This window comes from Chelonoidis abingdonii, chromosome 9, assembly GCF_003597395.2.
Source record: "Chelonoidis abingdonii isolate Lonesome George chromosome 9, CheloAbing_2.0, whole genome shotgun sequence".
In the NCBI taxonomy this organism is placed as follows: Eukaryota; Metazoa; Chordata; order Testudines; family Testudinidae; genus Chelonoidis; species Chelonoidis abingdonii.
The window spans coordinates 68,281,524-68,298,039 of NC_133777.1; the positions used below are offsets into that span (position 1 = coordinate 68,281,524).

The 16,516-nt window shown below is 41.4% G+C and overlaps 1 protein-coding gene across 4 annotated transcripts in view; it reads left to right on the forward strand.

The window, feature by feature from the left end:
- The window catches only part of SH3GL3 (SH3 domain containing GRB2 like 3, endophilin A3), a 78,046-nt gene that overhangs the window by 23,543 nt on the left and 37,987 nt on the right, over positions 1-16,516 (forward strand). The window contains exon 1 of one of the 4 annotated variants that reach the window (XM_032790642.2): positions 14,041-14,186. The exons of 2 other annotated variants lie outside the window; for them this stretch is intronic. The gene's annotated coding sequence lies outside the window, so the exon portion shown is untranslated. Of the gene's footprint in view, positions 1-14,040; positions 14,200-16,516 lie in introns of those variants that run through there. One more of the 4 variants, XM_032790641.2, reaches the window with a different exon arrangement.

Consider the following 16,516-nt stretch of genomic DNA (forward strand, 5'->3'; position numbering starts at 1 on the left):
TATATTCACTCTAGATCTCACTGAGCTAGCAGAAGTATAAATTGCAGTATAATGGCATTAGCACAGGCATTGACAGCGGTGGCATGGCTAAGTACAAACCCACCTGAAACCAGTGAGTAGGTGCTCAGCATGGCAAAGCCGTGCCTCTACTGGCACTGCCTGTGATACTGCAGCTATGCTACTTATACTCACGCTAGCTCAATGAGAGGGTAGCCTTTGTCATGCACCTTGCTGAATTGGGGCCTGTACTTTTAGCATTCTATAGTGTACTCATTAAAATGTGAACTAGCCACCCTGTCCTAATAAAATAAGTTGCATGCAGTCGTGTTACGGCTGTGTTGGCTCCAGGATACGAGAGAGACAAGGTGGGTGAGGTAATATCTTTTATTGCATCAACTGCTGTTGGTGAGAGAGAGAAATTCTCAAGCTTCCATAAAGCTCTTCTTCTCAAAATTGTGATTGGGATCTACTAGTTTTTTCTAGGACAAAACATAGCATGAATACTTGCTAGATGGAGGAGGAATTGATAATTTCCCTGTGACAATGACAGAAATGTAGAAACATTGTGCAGCTAAGATAATATGAATTTATTTTAGACAGTGAGGCACCAACATATAGGAGATAAGCGTCTCAAAAACAGGATTTTATGTTACTGTTGTGCCCAATTATTTTTACTATGCAGAAAAGCATTAGGTTTTTTGAATCAGTAAAAATATTTGATCTAATTTATTAATGACAAAAATAATAAAAACTTTAACTCAGACTAGAAGAGTCTACAGTACAAGTATAAAACTCTTTGCTGAGTAGAAGGAAACTCTACTAAATCTCTAACAATAGACAGTTGTTAACTAAAGTGCTTTACAATGTGCGCAGAAAGTAAGTTTCCCTTCTGCAAAGAGCTTACAGTCTAAATGGTATTAATGAATATAATAAGTGGAGTCACAACACCCTAGACACAGAAAAATAGGAAAGCATTGGTGAGATCAACACATGAAGGCTTTGCAGATAGAGTACGTTTTAAGGTGGCATTTGAGGCCTGATCCATTGTGCACTAAAGTCAACAAGAGTCTTCCAGTTGACTTCAATGGTCAATTGATCAGGCCTTTGAAGAAGGAGGGAAGAGAGAGAATGCTTGGTCCATGGGAAGTGGAACCTGTTTCAGGTATAAGGGGCAGCATGGAAGGAGATCCTGACCCATTAGAATAGAGGATCTGAAGGTGGCATGGGATGAAATGAGAGCAGAGACTTAGGTAGGGACAGACTTGTAAAGAGACTGGAAGGTAACAGGAGAGAACTGAAACTGATAAATTACTAAGAAATGCCTCCAAAATGACCAGAGACAAAGGTATATTCATGCAGTATAATCCGCTCTACCCAGTTGTTGAACTTGCTACAACTTTCTGGGCCTGGTGTCTCCAAGATCTGAACCCTCAGTTGATGAACGTGCTGACCAACACAGCCCAGGCCCCCCACCATACTCTCTCTGAGAAGCAATTAAATCTGACTTCCCTTCCACCTAATGAGTGCATTTGCAACAGCATGCATGACCCCCTAACCGAAACCTGGAGAAATAACTTGGTCTCCATCCTAGTAGCATGTGTAATAGACCTATGCTCCTTAAATATTCATTCCACTAAAGGATAAAAGCTTATTCTAGATACTCTTGGGGTAAAATTAAAACTCTTCAAGTACCTCTTAATGATGGCTTGTTTCTGTCCATAAAAACAAGCTTCAAGCTGGCTGTTGAGAGCCTTCTCTAATGCAGGGAGATTGAGGTCAAGCAGGAGTTGGAGGCGTTATGAGATAATATGAAGCGTCCTTGAGTGTACAGGGAGGGGAGCAGAGCGCTAAGCGTTTTAAGTAAGGTACTCACCTTAAATAAATGAATGTTGAAGATTGTTATATCACCAAACCAGTCCTTCTAAGTTTTGTTAAAGGACACATAAGAGGATGCCAGAAGAAAGGCATAACCTACTTATAAATACAAAGTACATTTAAAAAAAAAAAAGTGGTTTTAAGACCGAGTTGAGAGTTAGAACCTGTAATTGTGTCCTTGCCACTGAATTTTTGCTTCAGTAGTTGCTCTAATATTCTGTAAAAGGAAATATTTAGTGTGATAAATCCCAGTGTAATCCCTTGCCCTGTTTTCATAAACCCAGCTCTCCTCTATGGAGAGGAAGCGTATTGGCCATTTGTTCATCTTTTAAAAAAGATATTTGAAGGAAATGCAGAAAATGTAGTGCCATGTTACATGCTTAGCATTGACTCTCCCTCTCAATTCTCATTCATCATAATAAATGCTGTGACATGCTGCCTGCATGCTCACATGCTTCATTTCAGACATGATGCATCATCTTTCTCTTCATAATCATGCTTAGCTTATCAAGGTGGATGAAGTAATATCTTTTATTGGACTAACTTCTGCTGGTGACAGAGACAAGCTTTTGAGCCACGTGGAGCTCTTCTTCAGGTCTGACAGGTGAACCTCAAAAGACTTACAGGTCAAAATAAGAACTGAAAAGTACAACTGTCTCGCTGAATTACCTGCTCCTCTGAAGTCTGCAGAACTGAGTGGAAAGTCACTGGAATTCATAAAAGCAGCAGAGAATCCTGTGGCACCTTATGGAATTCATAAGGAGAAATAAAAGTTAGCTGAACCTGTTCAACCTGTAGCCTATAGGACTAACCTGTTTGCTTGCATATATGTATCTTTTCTTGAAGTTTAAGTCAGTGGTTCCCAAACTTGTTCCACTGCTTGTGCAGGGAAAGTCCCTTGTGGGGCAGGCCAGATTGTTTACCTGCTGCGTCCGGAGGTTCGGCCAATCGCGGCTCCCAGTGGCTGCGGTTTGCTGCTCTAGGCCAATGGGAGCTGCTGGAAGTGGCATGGGCCGAGGGACATGCTGGCCACCGCTTCCAACAGCTCCCATTGGCCTGGAGCAGCAAACCGCGGCCACTGGGAGCCGCGATCGGCTGAACCTGCGGATGCAGCAGGTAAACAAACCGGCCCGGCCTGCCAGGGGCTTTCCCTACACAAGCGGCAGAATAAGTTTGGGAACCACTGGTTTAGGTATTTGGTTTATTGTAATAAGTTTGGCTGTAATGCAAGAGACCTGCAGGCCATATCCTGTATGTTAAGCTAAGGCAAAGTTAGCGTATCTATATTAAGACCATTTACTCAGAAAGTAAAGTTGACCTATACCTTGTTACCTAAATAGATAAGTACCCACGCCTATGTCTATGACCTTTTATCTAGACTAATAGACAATGGAGAATGGCATGGGGGGGTTTCAGTGTTGTACCCACAGACTTAACAGATAAACCACAAGGAAACATATGTGGGCAGGTACATGTCATCAATACGCACATACATACTAGCCTAACTTTTTGTGGGTGAGGAATGAAATTTGGGCATAGAATTTCTGGAACTTTGCCCTATAAAAGAGGTGACCCACCTCGATAAAGTAGTCCATTATGACTTACTTCTTCCATTCTCTCTATCTAGTCTGTCTATCTGAGATGACTGCTACTATTAGTAGGCTGTACTTGTTCTTCTTAACAGGAGTGCCACCAGCTTTTTTGGCGCCCTAGGTGGTTGAAGGTCCCACCCCCGAAATGGCACCCTCGACAGAGGCAGCTGAAGGTCCCGCCCCTGAAATACCACTGCTGACTGGGGCAGCCAAAGATCCGGCACCACGGTCACTGCCCCCCAAATGTTAATGCCTTAGGCGACTGCCTAGGTCGCCTAATGGACTGTGCTGGCCCTGCTTCTTAAACTTCAAGTTTCAAGGCTAAGCTTGGTTTCCCTAAGTTTTATTCTTAGTTTTGTTTATTAGGTTTTGATTTTAAGTTTGTTAGTCAAGGAAACCCTAATTTAGTTTTGATAGCTCTTAGCATTAGATTTTTCTAAGCACTGCATCCCTCACTCAAGAATTGAGAAACCTGAACCGCAAGACTGGTCCAGTGTGTCTTACCACCAGGTTATCAAGGAAGGGTGTGAGTATATTAACCAAAGCTTTGTTGCATATAATACTATTTTATCATATGTATCTTTTGAATAGCAGTTATACAATTGTAAATTTGTAACTCTGATTATTTTATCATTTACTTACTATTATTGTTTTAATAAAATGTCTTTAAGGCTGTGTCTATCTGTGTGAGCTTTCTGTCATAGCCCCGAGAGTCCTTTGTAAATTCTGTGAAGCCTGATTCGGGACAAGAACTTCTATCTTCTGATCAAACAGATTGGTGAGCCTAAGACCCATACTACTTAATATTTATAATTTATTATTAATAAATTAAATAAGAACTAAATTAATACATTAAATTAATATTATCCGTACACCTTAAATCAGGGTACAAACCTCAAAAAAGGTTAGATTCAAGATTCAGGTGACCATTTTAAACTTATTTATTTTATCTAAACCAGTTAACCCAATTCTCATATTAATATTCATTAGCAGTCTCTGATACTGCCTAGAAAGTCTTTGATTTTTTAGGTAGCAGGTTTCTCATGCATGTAGCTCATTCTAAAGCTCTACATAAAGGATTAGAAATACGAATCCATTCCTTTAATGTTTTGTCAAAGCAAGTGGAGCAGGCGCTTCCCTTGTTTAAGCGAGGAGACCTCAAAATAATTATAAAACAGATGACCACTTCCTAGTCATTGTTCGTGTGTATCTCCTTAGAATGACAGAATTTCTAGGGGCAGAAAGTCGGCTGCAGGTGAGGAGTGTTCTGCACAACTCGGGAGGGGTGAATGTGACTTTAAACCACCTTCTTGATACCCGGTTCCTGGGGCCATCCCAGGGCTGCATGTCAGGAATCAGCTGGGTGTAAAGGAGCCCTAAGCCTGCCGCTTTTCCTTGACTATGACCAGTAGCTATGGAGGGGGAAACGATATGGTGACTGTGTATACCAACTAAGGGCTTCCCATGCCAAAAGCATCCACCATTGCCTTGCTATGCCAGCTTTGCATCTGGAGAGTACAATGTATATGTATGCAATGTCCAGTTCCTCAGTTGTAGCATGGCTACAATTCTTAGCAGGTATGCAGGGTATGGAAAACTTATACACTTCTATCTCAATATAACGCTGTCCTCAGGAGCCAAAAAATCTTACCATGTTACAGGTAAAACCGTGTTATATCGAACTTAATTTGATCCACTGGAGCGCGCAGTCCAGCCCCCCTGGAGCGCTGCTTTACCGTGTTATATCCGAATTCATGTTGTTTTGGGTGGTGTTATATTGGGGTAGAGGTGTATCATCAGTGAAATGGGAGTTGATGGGTGCCTTTTAAAAACGTCCTGTGTGATATGTTCAGTTACACATGCATCAAGATTTTAAAGAGATTCTTAGAACAGCCCTGTGATGATTTGCAAAGAGTGGCTATGAAATGTACTTCTGGCTCTTGAGAGCCTGTAATTTACTGTGTGCCACTGCTCCTGGGCAGGTGGAATATCAGACTGTCTATTATGAGCCTTAAGGGTGAAATCCTGCCCCATTGAAGTCAGTGGGAGTTTTGCCATTGATTTTCAGCAGGGCCAGGATTTCACCCTAAGACTACTGCTGATTCCACGTTAGAGCAGGAAGCAAATGCTTTTTCTTTAGGAGCAGAAGGATTTCAGTTCTGTACCTTATTATGACCACGAAGTCCGCAGTGGCTGCTGATCCAACATTATGAAAGAACAATGGGTATATGTCTGAGTGTATATTTCGTGTCTCAGATCTGTCAGATTTGTTTGCTTGATTTGAGGTTTTAGCCAGATCCTTTCCTTTTGGGACATCTGCCATTATTTTAATTTTTAAATTCATGTTTTGGCCCCAGTGCATATTCTTTTGGGAAGATTTGTGCTAGTCTTGAAGGTTTTGCAATACTAAGTACTTTTTGTTGCACAATGAATGTGCTAAAGAATAGCTTTAGCAGACAGATTTGACTAGGAGGCACAGTAATGCTGTGACGTGTCACTGCCTGATGTGAAATGATTCACTCTATGCAGAAATGCAAAATCACATTGTGTAGTCCAAAATCTTTTATTTTATTCACATATGGCCAAAAAGTTTCTTTGGCCATGGTATAAAGTTTTGCTTCAGTAACTGCATGCATTTAAAGTAAACCCATATAGATTCTAGGACAACTGGATTGAGGAATCCCATGTCTGAAGGAAGGGCATCAGATGAGGTTTGAGACTTGGGTGTTTGCCCTAGAATCAAGAGCTAAAATTAGTGACTGGACTCTACCCAGACCTATAGGCTTGATTAGGTCCACTGACAACAGAATTGTGACTTACTGGTTACTGGACCGGCTTGTAACAAGGAGACCATTACCCATGAGTAATCCAATTGATTTCAGTGGGATTATTTGATACGTATGATATGACTCCACATGAGTACCAAGGGTGGCAGGTTTGTATTTTGGTGATGCCCAGAACGTGCAGAGCCCGCCCCCCAAAACTCTGCCCCCCACCTGCCTAAAGCTCTGGGAGGAAGTTTGTGTGGGGGGGAGGAAGGCTGGGGGGCAGGCCCTGGACTGGGGCATGGGATTGGGGTGCAGGCTCTGGGAAGGAGTTTAGGCTCTGGGAGGGAGTTTGGGTCGGGGAGGGTGTCTAGAGTGCAGGCTCTGGGATGGAGTTTGGGTGCTGGGTGCAGGCTCTAGGCTGGAGCAGGGGGTGGGGATGCAGGAGAGATTGAGGGGTGCAGGTTCTTGGACAGAGTTTGGGTGCAGGAGGGTATGTGTGGAAAGGGGGTGCAGGCTCTGGGAGGAGGTGTGGAGGGTGCAGTGCTTACCTGGGTCTCCTAGGCAGGGCGGGCCAAGGGGCCTCTGTGCTCTGCTACCCCCAGGCACTGCCCCTGCAGCTTCCTATTGGCTGCAGGGGTGCTTGGGGTGGGAGCAGCTCATGTGGACAGAGACCTGACCCACTCCGCCCAGGGGCTGCAGGGAGGGGCCGGTAGCCACATGGAGCGAGCAGGCAGGAAGCCACTCGGCTTTGCTGCGCTGCCGGTGGTGGGTGGGTTCCCTGGGCCATTTTAATTCTCCTGGGAGACTGCCGGGGGCGTGGAGGGGCAGAGCACCTGGGAATAGAAGGTGGGGACGAGGAAAGGACCTGGTCTCAAACATTGCTGGAGCTAGGCCCTGGGCCAGGATTATTCCCGGTACTCAGGCACCAGAGGCCCATAGAACTTGCCATCCATGATCAGTATAGATAATAAAATCTAGCGTAAAGGGATTGGGTTTGACTCAGGGCTGGTCTGATGGCTGTGTGCTCAGGTGTTAGAGACACAAGGTGGGTGAGATAATATCCTTTATTAGACTTCACCCACTTTGTCTAATATCCTCGGACCAACATGGCTACAACTGTACTGCATGCTCAGATGTTCTCCTAATTTAATTGAAATCAGGTTGGTTCTTTTGCTTAGTGATGATATTTTGCCTGCTACATAAGGGAATTGAATTTTTGTAACAATTTTTTTTTAGGAGAGAGGAAAAGCATATAATTTTGTTCAAATAGCAAATTACTCTTCTCTTCTAGCAGAGTGGCTCATGTGGCCAAAATAGGTTGGATTAGCTAAACCTGATCATCTCAGTTGAGACATTCTTAGTTCTCTTTATTGGGAATCTAGCTTCTGCTTGATGACAGCTGATCTTTTTCTTCTAACGTATAATCCATATTTTTTCACATTATTCAACAGCTAGTGTTTAAATTCTGTGATGCTGTTTAAAAAGAATAAAGGATGTAGGTATTTATGAAGCTGGAGAAGCTGTTATATATTAATGGGGAAGAAGTAAAAGACAGCAGTTTTACAGCTATAGCACACAGTCTTGCCAGAGAGATGTATGTAGAGTTACTGATTGCTTAATAGTTTGCAACAAATACAGATTAATAAATTGAAATATTGTGCCCCATGTACAGTGTGCAGGATAAGAAAAACATTTAATCTCTTTAAGCTACAAATGGCAGAATAGACTCCTTTAAACATAGTTAATAGTTTCATGTTAGAATAACATTAAGCATTTCACATGCTCTTTAAACTAAAAATTTGTCTTGTAATCTTATCTGACAGAATTTCAGGGCCTGACCTGCTGCAGCTGAAGTCAAAGGAAATTTTGCCATTGATTTAAGAGAAAGCAGGATAAGACCCTAAGGAACAAGTTTTTCATGTTCAGAGTTAAAGGTTTTGTCCATTTAATGGCTACTGATGGTATTTTTGTCCAAGTGACTGATCTCTATAGGAATCCTCTACTCTTGTTAGATGATTGAGGCATGAGAATGCGATCTTTTCCTGAACTCTGCGTTACAGTAACAGAATAGTAACAGAATAGGCATCCTAATAGCTAGCTGTTTCCAGTGAGCAACAAACGGGTGGCGTTAATCTGTTGTGGTCTCAAGTTTAAGTGTCAGTGTGTTTGCGGGAAAGTGTTTTGGCAATTTAAAATCAGTAAGGCCAGAGTAATCAAACAAAGAATCGTAACCAGAGCATATCATTGTGATAGAGGTTAAAGCTGAGAACAAGTAGCTTTTCCATACAAAGTTATATTCTTCTTCTCCTTGAAAGCAGAAAAGAAACATTATATTTCTTTCTACCTCTTCTTTTTCCCTCTCCCCTCATTATTATCTGTTTCTTGAAATAATAGCAAGTACTTTTTCTTCTCCGATCTGTTTGCTACAGTATTTGTCTCGTAGGACTTTTTATTCTTTCAGCCTTGAGTTTGAGGCAGCATAAATCAATAATATAAATTAGGCTCCTAGTTTAATAGAAAAACACAAGGGTGAGCCAATGAACATCTGCTGAGCAGAGCCTGAAAACAAAAAAGCAATGCTATATGTAGCCTATTTTTATAGTCTTGGTACAGAGGAAGGAGAGAGAGGGCCTATTGGTGGTTGAGAAAGAAGGCTGCACAAACTAACAATCATAAATAGAATCACTAATTAACTCACAGACTCTAAAAACATCACATTTCTTGTGTGAATATAACAAAGCTGCCTCCTGTAGATGCATCAACCAAAATGCTGTTGGCAATGGAGTTTTTTCTTGACACTAGACAGCAAAGAAAAACCTGCGGTTGGTCCATGCTACCCACTTGGGCTGTTTCATTGCTGTGTAGACTTCTGGGCTCAGGCTGGAGCCCAACCTCTGGGACACTTCCAACCCACAGGGTCCTAGAACCCAGGCTTCAGCCTGAGCCCAGAAGTCTACACAGCAATGAAACAGTCCCACAACCTAAGCACTGCAAGCCCAAGTTGGCTAGGATGGGTGTTTTAGTTGCTGTATAGACATACCCTACGTGTGAAATTCATCATTGTGCAGGGAGACAGAACAAAAAGCGTTGGCACCACTTAGGCCCTTAACACAGCGTATAAGTGAGACTTAAATTTCACATAGACCTTGTGCTGGTGCTCTGCAGAGGGGCAAATTTTATTCTAAGTGAAGATTAATTTTGAATTGAAACATAGCATCAAAGACTAAAGGATTTGCATATGACAGTGGTTCCCAAACTTGTTCTGCCGCTTGTGCAGGGAAAGCCCCTGGTGGGCCGGGCCAGTTTGTTTAGCTGCCGTGTCTGCAGTTCTGGCTGATCGCGGCTCCAACTGGCCACAGTTCACTGTTCCAGGCCAATGGGAACTGCTGGAAGTGGTGTGGGCTGAGGGACGTACTGGCCGCTGCTTCCATCAGCTCCCATTGGCCTGGAGCAGCGAGCCGCAGCCACTGGGAGTTGCAATTGGCTGAACCTGCGGACATGGCAGGTAAAAAAAACGGCCCGGCCCGCCAGGGGCTTTCCCTGCACAAGCAGTGGAAGAAGTTTGGGAACCACTGGCACATGAGGATCTGGAACAATTTTTTGAACCTTGGTACAAAGGAGGTGGATTGGAAACTTAGGGAGAATATTGCAATTACTTGCATGAATAATCTCTTGTTTTTTAATTGGTCTGTTCTGGTGATTAAGGACTACTTTTGTAAGTAAAGGCCAGAAAGCTGGGGCCTTTGGTTTGCAAACCTCAGAATTATTTTGGAAGCAGGTGATTTAGATGGTTTACACCAAGCAGTAAATGAACAATGGACATTTATTTTTGGTGAGTGTGGGAGAAGCCAGGGCATTTGAAAATGTCAATAAATTGAATTGATTCGTACAGTGTTGTGTAAATCATATTAAATAGGCTACTCTTGACTTTCATAGTGTGTTTCTATCTCTCCCCTGTGATTGCACTTGTTTTCATTTTTATTTTAAATCTTTCTTTTTTCCTTGTGATTCCAATAAAAATGTATTATGGTTTGCATGCAGTTACAGAAGTCTTGTGGGGCAGAGGACAGCAATAGCCTCCTGATCAAGTTTGACACTCTATTGGGAAGAAAAAGGAGAATGAAGTTTCTTTAGGGCAGTCATGATAAGTCTCTGAAATTATATAGTGTTGGTTTATCAGAGGAGTATTTAAGTGTTATTGGTGTTACTCTTATCCCAAGAGTGAGGGACTGGGCAAGTAAGTGGTGTTTGAACTAAGTCCAAAGTAAATCTCTCTCCAGATTTGCCTTCTGGACAAATTGCGAAGGGCCCTAATGCCACATAGAACAGATCGCCAATCAATACTTTTGTTATGCAGCTCCTGGTGATGCATATAATGGGTTACCCATTCAATTTATTCATAAATGATCTGGAGAAAGGGGTAAACAGTGAGGTGGCAAAGTTTGCAGATGATACTAAACTACTCAAGATAGTTAAGACCAAAGCAGATTGTGAGAACTCTCAAAAGATCTCACAAAACTAAGTGATGGGCAACAAAATGGCAAAGGAAATTTAATGTGGAATAAATGTAAGTAAATCACGTTGGAAAAAATGACCCCAGCTATACATGCAATATGATGGGGCTAATTTAGCTACAGCGAGTCAGGAAAGATCTTGGAGTCATCGTGGATAGTTCTCTGAAGATGTCCATGCAGTGTGCAGAGGCAGTCAAAAAGCAAACAGGATGTTAGGAATCATTAAAAAGGGGATAGAGAAATAAGACTGAGAATATATTATTGCCTTATATAAATCCTGGTACGCCCACATCTTGAATACTGTGTACAGATGTGGTCTCCTCACCTCAAAAAAGATATTCTAGCACTAGAAAAGGTTCAGAAAAGGCAACTAAATGATTAGGGGTTTGGAGAGAGGTCCCATATGAAGAAAATTAAAGAGGCTTGGACTCTTCAGCTTGGAGAAGAGGAGACTAAGGGAGGATATGATAAAGATATATAAAATCATGAGTGATGTGGAGAAAGTGGATAAGGAAAAGTTATTTACTTATTCCATAATACAAGGACTAGGTGTCACCAAATGAAATTAATGGGCAGCAGGTTTAAAACAAATAAAAGGAAGTTCTTCGTCATGCGAGCGCACAGTCAGCTTGTGGAACTCCTTGCCTGGGGAGGTTGTGACGGCGAGGACAATAACAGTGTTTAAAAGAGAACTGGATAAATTCATGGTGGTTAAGTCCATAATGGCTTATTAGCCAGGACGGGTAAGAATGGTGTCTAGCCCTCTGTTTGTCAAGAGGGTGGTGATGGATGGCAGGAGAGTGATCACTTGATCATTGCCTGTTAGGTTCACTCCCTCTGGGGCACCTGGCATTGGCCACTGTCAGTAGAGAGATACTGGGCTAGATGGATCTTTGATCTGACCCGGTACGGCCGTTATGTTTTTATGTACAGATCACACAAAACCTTTGTAAACCCTATAATTTGTAGCTTCAGAAATATCCTACTCTTATGCCGTAATCTATCAAATACATGAGCTTTCAACAGATTTTCCGAGAGCTTTTGTTATTCTTATACGCTATTTTGTCCATGCAGATGAAGCAAGCTAACTGTAGGCAGTGGCACCACTCTCAACTCTGAGGTTTGTTGGCTTGTAATACGTATCTCATATTTCCAGCTCTTGGGAATAGCAGGGTTGGCACATCTAGATAACAGCTCTCTTAGTTTCAGCATCTATCACTCAACAATAATTGAAACTTTAGGCCCCAAAGTAATATTCCGCTATACACCTATTCTATCATAATTTGGGAAAAATACATTCTACACAATGACTTAAGAATAAGTTGGGCATAGATAGAACTGGCTTCATCCATATCGCCTTAGCAATCCCCAGAACTAACCTCTCACCTGAGTATTATAACATTGTCTTGTTTGTGTTTAGCATTTGTGGAGTTTACTGTACCACAGTGTTCTTCTCTCACAATCAGGGAGCGTATGTCAGCACTCAGAACTTGCTGATATTATATGGGAAAATAAAAAAGCACACTACAACACCAGGAGAGCTTTCTCATAAAGGGACACCATCAGTCTGAAATGTGGATATTTTTAAAATAGTTGTATTAGTTTCAGATACTGCTGTTGTCGTGGATATGAAGATAAAACGGTGGAAATGACTGGACAGAAGGAGCTGTCAATTGCACAAAATCAACTGAAAACAGAGATTCCATCCCTGCTCACCACCCAATTCCTCCCAGGTGTAGCTCTGTTAGTGGCTAGTTTTGTAACAATGTAAGAGAACATTTTTCAGGCAAACATGTCATTTTGAAGTTGATAGCATCTCTGTAAACTGAATCCCTCGAGGACCAGTTGAAGTAGTAGTTAAAATCACTGACTTCATCATAAGATAGTGAATGAGGTGTGGATAGCATTGGAATACTTATCTTATACACACACACACACACACACACACACACACACACACACACACATAGATATCAGTGTGTTCTGAGAAACAAGCTACTCAAGTATGGTTTAGCCCATCTCTGTTTATACCAAATAAATGCCAGACTCTGGCACAGAGTCTGTTGCAGAATGTACAGACTATTAAAAACTCATCAGACTAACCTTGAAGTCCTGCTGAAAAAACTAATAGAAGGCAATCTTCTTTCCCATAAGATACAAATTGAAAATATAAGAAAACATATTTAAGGCCAGTTAGGATTAATAGTGACAATGTAATAGCATCAAAACAAAGGGGCTTCTTCTTTTTTTGTTTATGCATCATCCCCATTATGATCACTGAGTACTACCTGCATGTGTGGGGAAAAGAATATATCCCTAAGTTTGCAGTATCAGTACTGTGTATAATGAGGAAGTGACCTCCACAAATCAACAATAAATATGTAAAACAGTTTCGATTTAAATAATAATTTTGCTCATGGTTCCATGCATCTGAGAAATATTTAATTTTATTTTTTTTCAGTTTATGTACATTTTAAAAAAAAACATGTATTCAATTGTTCCAGAGCCTAGGTGCTTTTGGAAACTTCTTGAAAAACATAACCATTCAAAAACAAGTCATCTCCAAAAGAGTGAATACAGCCACCCATGCTCTATATGGGGGGAAAAACATGGTTTCTAGAATCAGTTTTGAAGCTCACTCTGGAGCGGGAATAAAGATGCCTATTTCCCATGCTAACTCTGGAGAATTCCCTTTTATCCAACCTCTGAAGCTTCTGCTAAATCAGCAGGATGTGTTGCTAGAGTAATATGGTATTATGGCAGAGAATTTGGCCCATAAACATGATGATGATGATGATGATGAAATTTCTGTATGAAATAGATAAATTAATGATATGATCAAGTAGCCTACCCTGATGACAGCCCACACTATTTTATCTTACATGGGTGTCCATGACACCCATCATTATGTCACTGACCGGAAGCGCAACAGACAGCTTTGCAATCTATTCCTTTTGTTGTCTTAAGCTTTTGCAGTGCAGCAGTACCAATACTCTTTATGCTTAGCATGAATGGAAAATCACCTTAGGTGGATTTAAATTTAAAACCACAACAGACTGAAGACTATTCCATGGATCGTTCTGCTCATGTGGGGTGTTTACGATAGGAAATTGCAGGGGTTAGGGGAAATGATCCATGCACCCTGGACATGTCCTGTGTGCCATTTCTTGTTTGCTAGTGTGGGATTTTACAGCACACCCTGTACTAGATTTGTACCAGATCTGAAATAGTGCCTTTTTGTCCAGGAAAAGCATATTTATACTCTTTAGGTGAGGAGAGGAAAGTGAGACAAAAGGAAAAGAGAGAGAGGAAATGAAGAGGAGAGTAAACAACAAGAGCAAGAAAGAGAGAACATCACAAGGTGTGAGGCAACTGAGAGCAGACTGCATGAGGATTCAGTGCAAGAGAGAGAAGAGAATAAACTGTTAGGCAAAGAGGTGAGATTAAGAGGTAAATATTTTTATCATGAGGCAAAAAATGTGTACACATTATCAAAAATATTGATAGCAGATGGGAATTCTGCCTATTTAGGTGGAGGTGGTCGGAGAATGCAGAGCAGGTGAAATCTAAAGCTTACAATGGGTTAAACGATATACTGGTAATTTAGGATACTTGGCAGCCATTTCACATTCCTGAAACTTAAAAAAGTATCAGAAAGCTACAGAGCTTGGTAGAAATACTTGAGAGATCTGAGAGAGTGACAGGTCTGTGATTATGTACTACAATGTAGTTAAGCATGCAGATAGGACTGCCAAGAAAAACTGCCATAGCTCAATCAGTTAACTCAACTGAGTGCCATTGAAATAGAGTTGCAGCTAATACAATAGTTGTCAATGAAGAAGTGACTCTCCCCGCCCCCGCACCCACATGCACACACTTTTAATTAGGTTTATGAGCATTAGGCCAAATTGTGATCTCAGTTATATCAGCCCCACTGAAGGGATAGTAACAGACAGCAGGGTTTGGCCCAAGGTATTTAAACTTGTTTGGCATCAGTTCACCTTTGATGATACAAAGGAATTTAAACTGTATTCTTCTCTTCCCTAGAGAAGGTGGGCAGCATTTGTACTGCTGCCTTCCATAAGTAGTCCACTAAGGTAAGAAAGCTTTAACTTGTAGCTAGGGCTATATAAGAACCCTGCTACCAGAGGCTGTCTTGGGAATATTCTGAGTGTACCCCTGCCTGCCTGATTCATGCTTCATCCTTTGTCACTTCTGCTCACTTTTCGATTTGTTGACTAGTTAATGGTCACTTGTACAGCAGCAGCCCTCCTAGGGATGGACTTTCTGCAAGCTGATGCCCTGACCCCTGGGTTATGCTGGCAGAAGTTGGTATAATTCTGGGATGAATTGAGCCATTATCTTTCATTTAAAAGTAATAGGTCCAAATTCTGTCTATGGGAGTTGCATAAGTGAAATGGAAGGTAGAATTTGGGCCACATAGTTTTAGGATAGTAAATAAATATAATTTTAAGCCATTTATTTTAGTGTACCAAGTATACTGCTCTTTCATTGAAACATTTTCCATCTCTGCAGTTTTCTTTAAAGTTTTTCTGATTTTGCTAGTGCTGTCACTAATGATACAGATTGGAAAGTTGTCTGGGAGATCTTCCCGATTCTGAAAACATCCAGTTGGTCAAGCTTTACTAACATAACAGAGAATGCTAATGGTTGGGAAGTAGTAGGTAAGGCAGAATGGAAAATTCCTAAAAGAAATAAATGAATCAATTACAGAAAGAAAAGGATTGCTATAGGACTTCTGCCATAATTAATTAATTTAACATTATTATCTGTGCCATTTTTGTCCAAGGAGAAATTTACATTAGTTTGGATGCAAGTGTGCAATGTCTTTTATTCTATATAGGTTTTTATACTGTGTTCATCTGATTTTCTTTACAAAACTTTATCTATGTATAATTATTATTGCTGTAGACTGTAGGAGCCTTAGTCATAGACCAAGACCTCCATTGTGATAGATGCAGTACAATGGGATGTTAGATGGGATGGGATCTGAGTTACTACAGAGAATTTTTTCCTGGCTGGTGAGTCTTGCCCACATGCTGAGGGTTTAACTGATCGCCATATTTGGGGTTGGGAAGGAATTTTTCTCCAGGACAGATTGGCAGAGGCCCTGGAGGTTTTTCGCCTTCCTCTGCAGCATGGGGCACGGGTCACTTGTGGGAGGATTCTCTGCAGCTTGAGGTTGTCAAACGACAATTTGAGGACTTCAGTAACTCAGACATAGGTTAGGGGTTTGTTACAGGAGTGTGTGGGTGAGATTCTGTGGTCTGCATTGTGCAGGAGGTCAGACTAGATGATCATAATGGTCCCTTCTCACCTTAAAGTCTATGAGTCTAAATCCCTACGTTTTTAAAAATATTTATCAGCTTCCATACTGTACTGTAGTTTTAAATGTGAGATTTATCCTGATGGAAAAAAGTTAGGTGTTGTTCTCAGGTCCTGTGCTCAAAATTTTGAGGCTATTTGAAGTGTGTTAGATGCTCTTTTGTAGACCTCGACACATAACATAGTTTACAAATGAAATAGTGGGTACAAATGTACATGTTTGTCCACATATCTTTGTGGTCAAGCATTGGTGTGACTATGGATCATCTCTGGAGTGGTTTTCTTCATGATCGTTTGGAACCAAGCAGGGAGATGGTTGTTCAAACTGCCTACACTGGACAGCACAAATCATTGTGTTTCTTTTGCTCTCATTCATTTTTCATTCATCCAGATGGCGTGGTGGTGTGTGTGTGTGTGTGTG